Raw genomic sequence first — 12068 nt, forward strand, 5'->3', positions numbered from 1 at the left:
ATATTTAACACTTTGCCGGCAGGCTTCTTAATTGATAAAAAAAAATTTGAACAGAGGTGATTACAATCATAAATTAGGAGGGAAGTCCAGGTAGAGAACATTTGTCCCTCCTGGATTGGGTCATGTTGGAAGGTATGGATTGTGTATATTAAATTTAAGACAATGGTGTATATTAGATTTAAACTAATAGTTTAATAATGCTTGGGTACTGTTTATAGCTTCACCTAATTGAGAGACAACTATTTTATAAAGTTTCCTGTTGTGGAACAAAACTACTTAACATTAAAATGCACATTGAAATTTAAAAATCTATCAATTAACTTGCAAGAATGCAATAGCAGCGGCCTCTGTGCTACTTACACAGTGGGATAGGACTCAGGAGTGCGTGTCTCTTTCTCTCTCTCTCTCTCTCTCTCTCTAGATCCAGATACTCTCATTAGATAACAGGACCCAGACACCCAGGTGGGAAGGAGGAGAAGCTGGGATCCCTGGGTCACTTACAGCTCTCTCTCTCTCCTCTGGTCTGGAAGCTCTGTCGGTATCTTATGAAACCTGATACTCCTGTGTCTCTGTACTGCATACTGTCCTGCTTACATCCTGGCTGCCTGGTTCTGCTGCTGCACAAGATGGAGAGCTAGTGCTGCCAGAGTGCTCCGCCGGGGAACCCCCTGATAGAAGGGGGCCTGGGGTACAGTATGCTCTGCACCTCCACTTTATTCTGGCTATGCAAAAAGTGCATGCTATTAGTTATCACTGATGGGCACATTACTGTATGGTGCTTCTTCATAACCATTAACTATTCTCTTCTTATCTTCTGTACTGGCTATTACACCTCCTCCTGGGCTTCCTCTGACCTATCTGTCCTTGCAATACATTCTAAATGCCATGGTAAATCGGATCTTCCTTTCTAGCTGCTCCACATTCACTATGCCATACTGCAAAGTCATAGACTAAATCCCATTATCCATGGCCCACATGAACGCCTCCCCTTAAAAATCATTGACATGATCACAAAGATACTTTCCCACATAGTTTGTTCAGTATCTATTGTACACCTTACCTTCTTTTTGATTATCTTATCTCATTCCTACTTCAAAGACTTCTCCTGTGCTGATCCACAATTCTAACCCATCTGATCCCTAAGTCTCTCTCAGAACCTGCCTCTATAGTATAGTCTATAGTATAGTCCTCTCATCAATGGTTTGCCACTAGAGGTTGATAGCTTGTCACCGATGGTGGAGATCTCATGGTTTTCCACCATGGATGACACAGAGGCAGCAATGTTTTATTTTCTTCTGTGGTCAGGGGGCACAGAGCTTAGTCACCCCTCCTCATGGTCATTCTTAGTCCCACCACCTTCCCTGATTGGCCTGCCGCCTACTGTGTCACAGAGCAGGGATGTCCATTGATGGGTCGAACCACAGATGGTTTCCCACTGTTGCACTGTACCAGTTTAGTGCCTATCTACAGTCTTGTGCCTATAGATGCTAAACACTAATGGCTCCTTTGATGGCCATCTATGATTTCTCCCTTTTGATTCTAGTTCATGAGCAATAACTTTGGGCCTGATTCTGATTAGTATGTAAAGTGCTCGAACTTTTTCATGCCTTTCATATCATCTGACAACACAATAGTTCTGCATTAGTTGGTTAGCCTAATTACACTACTCTGTACTCGTTGTGCTCTCCCTGTTTCTTCCATTATCTAAGTCTCAGTCTGTGGCCTCCTGCTTACCTCCATTTCCCACCACACGCCATGACTGAGCCACTGTCACATGCAGCTCTGACCTTGCTAACACGTGTGAACAGATTTCTGCCTCTCACAAGATAAAATCAACTCTTTTGAAATATTCTGTGATGCTTTGAACATTTACAATATTTGGGAGGCTAAAGTTTATTCTATACCTGACCACTTTAAAACAAGGTAACGTAGGAAAAACAACGAGATAAAGAGTAGTAACAAAAATGTGATCATATCCTATCAAAGGCAATTTAGTAACAATTCAGAAGGATATGTCAGTATATGAATCAGTTTTCCAAATTTATAATAATAATGTTTCTCGTCTCTAATAATGACAACCCTAAAGCATAAATGCCAATACCACAGAGGACACCAGATAAACAAGGAAGGATTGAAATGATTTAGGATCTCTTTAAAAACTCATTGCTCTGTACTGTACTTAACAAAGAGAATAATGGGCCACATTTACTATGCAAGGCTTGTTCTCCTTGAAAGCAGTAAGTATTAAAACATGTTCAATTAACAGCCACAAAGGCTCAAATTGCTTAAAAGTAAGTATACCAAAGCATTGTAAATGAAATGTATCCTTTTGTCCTAGCACAATGGAAAATGTAATCTCTATTTTTAGAAAATATGTAAACAGGAGTAGTTTAGATGGCACACATCGAGGAGGAAATATGTGGTCACCATGGATGGAGTTGGATCACCCATTAATCAACCTACTGTAAGATCCTGCCTGGATACCAGTAGGCACTTAGGGCATTTATAATATTTTTACTGTTAATTCAGCATTTGTTTTATTCTCCCAGTTAGTGCCCCAGCTAGCCTTCCATTTGCCAATGTCTTGACTTTACTCCATGGCAGGACATTGGGTCAGCAGTCGGTGTAACTAGTAAGCTTCTAAAGTAGTCAAGGGCAAACTGCAGCATTGTGGTGTCTAATGACAATCTCTCCAAATTTCAATAAAAATAAGATCAACAAATGTTAGGGATAAGTTACATTATGTTGGTACAATGGCCCTCATTCCGAGTTGATCGCAGAGATTCATCGCATCGCAAACGGCCCGAAAACAAGTAAACGCGCATGCGCAAAAGCGTAAATATGCATGCACGAGCAGAGCGATACGACTCTTGTGCAGAAATACAACAAAGAAAACTGCTCGTAACACAGAAACGAAAACGGGGAGTGGCGAAGGCGTGACAGAGGCGCGACTTCGCATTCTGACGACATGGGCGTGAAAGTGGGCGTCTAGTGTGGGAATATGCAACTAGCAGTAGGCGTGTTTTTTGCAAAACTGCTTTTTCACAATGAAACTTAACATAGCAAAGCCTCGCTATCTTGCTGCAGCAGCCGAGTAGGTCTGCAGTTACTCTGCATTTGCGAACTAGTGTTACAAGTGTGTATGCACTAATTACCAGTTAATTGGAGAGCACATTCATCTGTTGTCCAATTACTTGCTAAACACTGCTCTGCTGAAGTACTTCAAACAGCAATTCTAAGCACCTATAAATCTGTCACGCTGCCAAATATGGCTTTTATTTTTGTTCAAGTTTTGTTTTTTAAAAATTATGTTAAGTGCATTCTTTAATGTTTTAAATACTACAAAATGCAAACAACTGAAATTAACCAAACTTATAAACTACATCAGCAACATCTAAACTACATAAAATGTTACCTTTGTATATCCCAAATATCAGGACCAACATAATGCAGCATACACTTAACATAAAACTTTTATATTTGCTTTGAATATCTGTCAAGGTTTAAATTTCTGTCCTGTTGCCCATAGTAATCCCAAACCTGAGTTGTGTCTTTTTTTGTAATATGGCAATTAAAGTGTGTTGCAAGTCAAACCTGTTGCATTTTTCAAGATGCAATTTTTTTTTGTTTTTGTTTTTAAATTTTTCCTTGTTCCCCAAGTGTCTATATGCTTTGCTAAACTTTCACGGACTAAGATTAACATAATGCATTAACTTAAATAAAGGACACATTTTTTTTAACAATAATTTATTACTACTGTAATATATTTCGAGATCAAAACAACATGGCTACAGGTGAGTATCACAGGCAAAGATGGACCAAGCAGCAAGCAGATGGCATTGACACAAATGAAATAGCAGAACTCAGTACTAGGGAAACTCCAGCTTCTGACAAAATAATATTTAAAAAAAATAATAATAATATGGTGTAAACACCCTGCCAGACAAATATATTTGGGGGAACTTAGAAAGATTCATGAGCCACCACACACACACAACAATACACAGCACACTAGGATGAGGAAGATGGCTCTGGTGTACTTGGAAAAAAGCTCACAGGCTACAAATATCTCAAAAAACAAATAATATATTTCACTAAGAGGGAGTTAGCCATTCTGGCCACACAAGCCTACACAAAAAATACATAGAGACAACATGTAAAACATGGGTGCTGCCCATCTGGAGAGACATCACTTTCTTCTTTTTTTCCCCGCCTGATGCTGTTCTTCTTGGCTTGGTCTGTGGAGCGAACTTCGTGGGCCCTGCCCAGTGGGATCTTCTTCCTGGGCAGGGGCAGGGGAGGGAGCTGATGTGGCTGGCTCTCTGCCACTGTGGGCAAGGGAGACAGCGATGGCCTGGAGCCCTTGCAAGATGTTATTTGCAAGGCTTTGGAATGAGGAGGCAAGTTGATCTTGTCCCTGCCTGATCTCTGCCAGACCTTGGCAGAGTTGAGCCACACCTTGCTCCACACTGGTTCTGTGCTCAGTGAGCCGGTCAGCTATCTGGCTTACCTCCCGGATCATCCTGTCCTGAAATGCATTTAGGCTCTCACCATACCTAGCAATTTCAAGCAGGATCTCCGGGATAGCAGAGGGTTGGGTGGGGGGGCCAGTTGGAACCTGGATAGGTGGGATTTGGGGTCCCACACTACCCGAGCCACTAGGTCCCTCCACCTCAGCCTCAGCCACATAACCCTCCTGTGACTCGACCTGATCACCCCCCTGTGCTGTGTTATGTGCAAAGCAAATAGAAGAATGTGTGGGAAAAAGAGTAGAAAAAAATAATATGAGACTTTTGTATTTTACAAAAAATCCAAAATAAAATATGTGTGTAAACTTACCTGGCAAGTCATGTGCCGTCAGGATTTCAGGCAGGTCCGTGTCCATATGAGACACTCCTTTGCCCCTCCTCATAACTCACAGAGTCCATCGCTATCTCCTCCAACTCTGTATACTCCACAGCGACAGCTGGTCCTCCACCTGTAGCCCTTGGGGCATTCCACTCCGCAGCCCTCTTGCCCTTCAGGCGGGATTTGAAGTCGGCCCAACTACATATGTTTAGAAAAATAGGGGCAAGGTAGAGTATTAATATTTTTGGTAATAATATATAGGACACATGTTCTGCTTTTGTTTGCTATACACAACATCACATGTAACTACCTTTTGAAGACTACTTAGCACAGATAATGGACTGCCAAGATGCACTTACCGTCGTCTAACTTCCTGTGATGTTCGGACGATAGAGCCGACTTCATTCACAGAATGAGTGATGTCCCTCCAGATGCGTTCTTTCGTAGCAGCACCCATGTTTTTCGGTCCTCTATGTATTTTTTACATGGCCTGCGTGACCAAAACACGCAACTCCCTCTTAGTGAATGCTGGCTGCCTTTTTTTACGTCTTGAAGTAGCCTGTGAGCTTTGGTCCTGTTGCTCCTCACCATCTTCCTCGTCACTAGCAGCTTCTGTATGTTGTTGTTGTGTGGCTAATGCTGAATCTCCCTCAGTTTGCCCAGTATGTGTGTCTGGAAGGGTAACCCCACTTAACTGTTGGGTATCAGAAGCTGGAATGTCTCTAGTACTGAGTCCTGCTTCTTCAGAATCCGCAGAGGCGGATTCCAGCATTCGCCGCTGCAATGCGATACGTCTTTGTGCCAAATCTGCCTGCTGCCGCTACAAGCGGTCCATCTCTGCTGCTAAAAACTCACGAGTAGCCATGTTGGTAATGACATGTTTGTACGCACAGGTGTGTAAGTTTTTATAGGTACGTGCGCAGCGTAAATTCACACAGGTGTAAATTATGCTAATAGTGTGACTGATTGTACTGCTTATTTAAGGGCCTGGTTTGCAAGCTGTGTGAGTGGGTGTATGATGAAAGTAGCTGGTGTGTTTTGTCAGAGAAGGTGGTCGTCTTTTGTACTTTGCAGAGTGAGTATTTTTTGCATTGTCAAGCATACAGATGTCCGTTTATTAGCTTATAGCATGTAGAGCGTAGTGCGCTTTTTTTGCGAAGTTTCGTTTGTGAGTATTCCTACATTAGTCATTTGTAAAGGCAAGTATGTTTGGTGGTGCAATGGAGGTGGGTTTCTGTATTTGGGAGGATATATGTTTGTTATTTAAATGGATTAGTATGCCATATGTTTTTTTTTAACCTGTACTTTACAGTGTGTATGTTATATTTGTTAGCAAGTTTTTTTTGTGCTATTAGCCTCCTTGTGTGTCTCTTGTAGGTGTCAGTTATTTGGAGAAAGTATCCTTATTTTGTTTGTGGGCAATTAGCCATTTTTATTTTTGGAATTATCTGCAGCAAGTGACTTGCCATTTATTGAGCAGGTAAGTACCCTATCCCTGTGTTTTTTATTCTTTTTGGTAATTGTCTATATGATCTCTTAGCCTCCTTGTGTGTCTCTTGTAGGTGTCAGTTATTTGGAGAAAGTATCCTTATTTTGTTTGTGGGCAATTAGCCATTTTTATTTTTGGAATTATCTGCAGCAAGTGACTTGCCATTTATTGAGCAGGTAAGTACCCTATCCCTGTGTTTTTTATTCTTTTTGGTAATTATCTATATGATCTCTTAGCCTCCTTGTGTGTCTCTTGTAGGTGTCAGTTATTTGGAGAAAGTATCCTTATTTTGTTTGTGGGCAATTAGCCATTTTTATTTTTGGAATTATCTGCAGCAAGTGACTTGCCATTTATTGAGCAGGGAAGTACCCTATCCCTGTGTTTTTTATTCTTTTTGGTAATTGTCTATATGATCTCTTAGCCTCCTTGTGTGTCTCTTGTAGGTGTCAGTTATTTGGAGAAAGTATCCTTATTTTGTTTGTGGGCAATTAGCCATTTTTATTTTTGGAACTATCTGCAGCAAGTGACTTGCCATTTATTGAGCAGGTAAGTACCCTATCCCTGTGTGTCCTTGAGTATGTGTGTGTAAAAAGTGTGTATCTTATGTTTTTTGGCACATTAATGTTTTATTTAAATTTAATTTTGGATGTTTCCAAGTTTTTATTATGCTCAAAGTAGGGCTGTTCTTGGCTGTAATAGCTACTAAAGGGACCACTTTTTTTAATATTTAGGATCTAATTATAAAACTCAGTTACATTATTCATACTTAGTTGTTATAATATATATTGTTGCTGTTATTATATGGGTATGTTTGTAATCTTTCAAACTTTTGTAATTGTGATGTTAACCTATGTTTGAAATACTTAGCTAATTTTTTTTTCACTTTTGTTTCCCATTTTGAAATTTTGTCCCGTCATTTATTCCTGAAGAAATGTCGTATGCTCCTGCAGTAAGTTAACACCCATACACTTTGACTTTGATTATGGATGACAATGTGTGTTTTGAATTTATGTTTTTTTTAAAATATTCTTACCTTCATTTTAAGTTGGTGATGTCGATTTTTGTGGCTGCTGAAGCCCTCCCACCCCAACCCACGGAACCACTCCCACCCCAACCGCTGCCAGCCCTCCAACCGCAACCGGCTCCTCATCAACCAAGGCAATGGAGGCGTGCTAGGCCACCAATTTTCCGTACCCGTGTCCTCCTTTTTGGGATGCCTGATGATGTGGTTTTGCGAAGATACAGGCTGCCACCTCATCTAATCCTAGACACTCTCTCCATAATAGAGAGTGATCTTGAACCTTCAATTCGGTATCCTACAGCAATAACACCATTGACACAATTCCTTGCTGTGTTACATTTTGTTGCCACTGGTTCATACCAGCATGTGGTGGGAGATCTGGTTGGCATGTCGCAGGGCCAGTTCAGTAAGGTCCTACGGCGTGTCAGCCAGGCTTTCATCAAGCGTGTTAAGCAATTTATTGCTATGCCTTTGGATGTTGGTGCCCTAGATGTGGTGAAGCGGCAATTTGAGGAAGGTGGTAGTCGCTTCCCACATGTTATTGGGGTTGTGGATGGCACACATGTAGCTATTGTGCCACCAAGACATAATGAAGAAATTTATAGAAACAGGAAACTGTTTCATTCTCTGAATGTAATGGTTGTTTGTGGGCCATCCCTCCAGATCCTGTCCCTGAATGCGAAGTTCCCGGGGAACTCCCATGATGCCTATGTAATTAGACAATCAGGGATATGGCAGAGATTAAGATCGAGGCAAGGACAAGACATGTGGTTATTGGGTGAGTTTTTTTAAATTTTTATAACACTAATATTTTTCAAATATAATATTATAATTAAAATATTTTCTTCTCATCAAACAGGAGATCGTGGATATCCTTGCACCCCCTGGCTCATGACTCCTTACCGTTAGCCCAGGCCAGGACCACAGACGGCATTTAACTCCGCGCTTACTGCCACTAGACAGCTGGTGGAGCGCACAATTGGTGTCCTTAAAGGACGCTTTCGTGTGCTCCACCGCACTGGTGGCGACATCATGTATTCGCCGGAGATGGCAAGTAAAATAGTGGTCCTGTGCGCTATCCTCCATAACATCGCTGTAAGGAGTCGCGTGGAGCTTCCTCAAACAGAGGAATTGCCTGATGAGGAGCAAGGGGTTGGGCGGAGATACGGTGGGGGGAGTGTTTCCCGGAGGGGCAGTGAAGTAAGGGCACGCATTGTGCAAGAATATTTCAGGTATAGTTTATATTATTTTATACATTTTTAAGATAGAAAATCACTGTCTGTTTGTGTTAATTTTGCTATGATGTCATTAAGGTAGCTATTGAAAGCTCATTGTGTAATTGTTTTGGTGTGTGTGAATATATTCTTATTTGTTTATGTAAATATTCTAACATGTTAACCTTACAATGTGTGTTTTTTCTTTCATTTTCTTTTAAGTTGGTACAAATTTTTATACAAAAATGTTTAATTTCCATTTCTGTTTTCTTGAAATTATCAAACAACATATGATACTAAATGTTGAACACTTTGTGACTGTGCAGCTGATTGCTCATACAAAAAGTGGTGAGTACACTGGTTTTTTATTTTTATCATAAAAGTGTGTGTGTGTGTGTGTGTGTGTGTGTGTAATTGGTGCGTTTATTGTCATACACTTCCGCGACTGCGTATTACCGCTCTAGCGAACACCCCTCTACTCTTCACAGCACTGCAGCCAGCAATAAAGTTTTGTCAATGCACACATCAATAAAGTTTATTTAGATGACAACATATATTTTCGACCAATCACATGCCAACACACACTATAAATATATGCCCAAATAAGGAAAACGCCATTGCCATGATGCGTGCAGCACCTTTTACCAGGCGGGAGCTCCGCGTACTGGTAGCGGTGATGGACCGCCGCGTAGGCCGCGTAGGACGCTTTATCCCAAATCGGGTTAAGCGCGAGGCCTACGCGGAGGTCCGCAGCAGGCGGACCATCATCCAACTTGAGAGGAGATGGAGTGATCTCCGCAGGAGGACTCCTGAACTGTTGGCGGAGCTCCGCCATCAAATACGCCAACTACGTGCACGCAGTAAGTTACATTACATAACACAGAGATTATTAGCATACACTGTGCAAATTTACACTGAGTGATAGTATGTAAATTGCCACACTGACTGAACTAGTTTAATAAATATGACAGTGTGTGTGGTTAGGGCAAGCAGTACTGACTGTAGCAAAGTGATTCTAAACAAGTGCATGTTGTCCTGAATTGCTACACAGGCTGGAAACTGTACCAAATAACTTGATCAGTGGTGTCAATATAATAAGGTGGGTTAAATAGAGATCTGGTGATGTTGCCTATACCAATCAATATGACTCAATGGAATAGATTCAGTAATGAGCTTCAAAAATGTTATGTATAATCAGATTGGTTGCTATGGACAACATCAACAGATTTAATTTTTTACAAAAATATAAATTGTTAGCCCTGTGTCTTTTACATGGGACAGAACAGTGTAATTGTCAAATGGTGTTTATTAAATTTGACATGCAACACAAAATATAATACATATACTGTATCATTCTAGGACCACCACAACGGCAAGCTGCTGCAGGGAGGCAAGATCAGGCCCCTTCTCAGCCCCCCTCCCCTTCTCAGTCCCCCCCCCCTCCCAGTCCCCCTCCCCTTCCCAGTCCCCTTCAGCTTCCCAGTCCCCCTCAGCTTCCCAGTCCCCCTTAGCTTCCCAGTCCCCCTCCCCTTCCCAGTCCCCTTCTCTGCCCACCTCTCCTTCTCCTTCTGTGCCCCCTTCTCCTCCTTCCCAGTCCCCTTCTCCTTCTGTGCCCCCTTCTCCTCCTTCCCAGTCCCCTTCTCCTTCTCCTTCTGTGCCCCCTTCTCCTCCTTCCCAGTCCCCTTCTTCTTCTCCTTCTGTGCCCCCTTCTCCTCCTTCCCAGTCCCCTTCTCCTTCTCCTTCTGTGCCCCCTTCTCCTCCTTCCCAGTCCCCTTCTCCTTCTCCTTCCAACTCCCCTTCTCAGCCCCCCTCACCCTCTATTGGCCAAACACTCTCTCTGCCCCCCTCGCCCTCTCAATCAGACCCACCCTCTGAAATAACATCCCCAATCCCTCCTCCTTCCCCCATCCAGCCTCCTTCCCCCATCCCTCCTCCTTCCCCAATCCCTCCTCCTTCCCCCATCCAGCCTCCTTCCCCCATCCAGCCTCCTTCCCCCATCCAGCCTCCTTCCCCCATCCAGCCGCCTTCCCCACCCAGTGAATGGGCAGAAGAAGCCCCTGAAGGAATTAGTGGGGTTCATCATGTTGCAGAGGAAAGTAAGTGTTTTAACATTTTAAAAATAATGATTACCTACTTACACTTGCAATGTCAAAACATGCCCTGTTGTACTGTTGGAAATCTTGTACCAAGGAAAAATATTTGTGTTATTATTCATGGTCTACATGTTGCCTTGAAATTTTTGTGAGTGTCATTATATGTACAGTGTTTATGTGTGCAATGTTTTGTGTGTCCACTCTAGGTCGACACTCATTAGTTCGACAGGGTTGCCAGGACAACATGGTTTATATGTGCTCGGTTTTCAGGCTAACATTTATACCTGAGTGGAGTTTAGTATGTTGTTAGTCTTTTACACTTGTGCCTGTGCATTCATAATGTTTGCACTTTCAAATCACATGCTTCACTTTGTTAGCCAGCCTAACAACACAATGATTTGTGGTGTGAAAGTTAGACTCACAAAATGCTTATTGTATTTATCCAAACCTGTTTGACCTTATTTAGTAAGGTCGGCTTTCAGGGAGTGTGGGCATGCTAGGATATGTTGTCCTACTGAAGATGTTGATATGCAGTGTGATGATGCAGGGCCAAACACCCAAAAATTGAATTCTCTTCACTCCAGATGTGAATGAATGCCAACATGGTGTAACATTTACTAAGATGGTAGTTCTCTTTAACATGGGATGTTGCCCATAGCAACCAATAAGATTATACTTGTAATTTTTTTGACCACTTCTACAAGATAATATGTAAATTTTGATTGGTTGCTATGGTCAACGTCCCATCTTAAATAGAACTCCCGTAGTAGTAAATGTACCCCATGGTGTGGTACACTTTCTTTAAATAAACAAAAAAACATTGCTGAGCAGGCTTGTGTGTTGTTCTGCTACTGATTTATCCTTAAAACAGCCATGATGTAGTCACTTATGCATTAAAGCAGGCCTGTCCAAACTGCGGCCCTCCAGCTGCTGAGAAACTACACATCCCAGCATGCCCTGACACAGTTTTCCATTCTCTGACCCCAAAACTGTGTCAAGGCATGCTGGTATATGTAGTTTCACAACAGCTGGAGGGCCTCAGTTTGGACATGCCTGCATTAAAGTGTGCTTTGTGCCCTGCTTGTATAATAGGTAATATGAGTAAGTTAGTAATGTTTTCTTTGACTCTTCTTTTCAGATGCTGCAGTTGGAGATCCCACCAGTTTGCCTGCACTTTTAGTACGCCTAAAAGCCAATTTAAGGGCTGTAATTGCCGACATAGAGGCAATCGAATTTTTTTTCTAATTTTCTAATTTTCATTTTGTTCTCATTTTAATTTCTTTAAAATAAAAAAATAAAAAATAAAACAATAAAAATTGTTGAAGTTAAGTGGGTGTTGTGTTTATTTATGCTATAAAGGAACAGCACATTGGCGTGCAGAAATTGGTGACCTTAAACAGTTC

General features: G+C 41.8%; 1 protein-coding gene across 1 annotated transcript in view; it reads right to left on the minus strand.

Moving 5' to 3' along the window:
• Window positions 1–12068, minus strand: part of LOC135036375 (atrial natriuretic peptide receptor 1-like) — a 213144-nt gene that overhangs the window by 108082 nt on the left and 92994 nt on the right. The window lies entirely within an intron of this gene.

This window comes from Pseudophryne corroboree, chromosome 1 (assembly GCF_028390025.1).
Source record: "Pseudophryne corroboree isolate aPseCor3 chromosome 1, aPseCor3.hap2, whole genome shotgun sequence".
NCBI classification, from domain to species: domain Eukaryota; kingdom Metazoa; phylum Chordata; class Amphibia; order Anura; family Myobatrachidae; genus Pseudophryne; species Pseudophryne corroboree.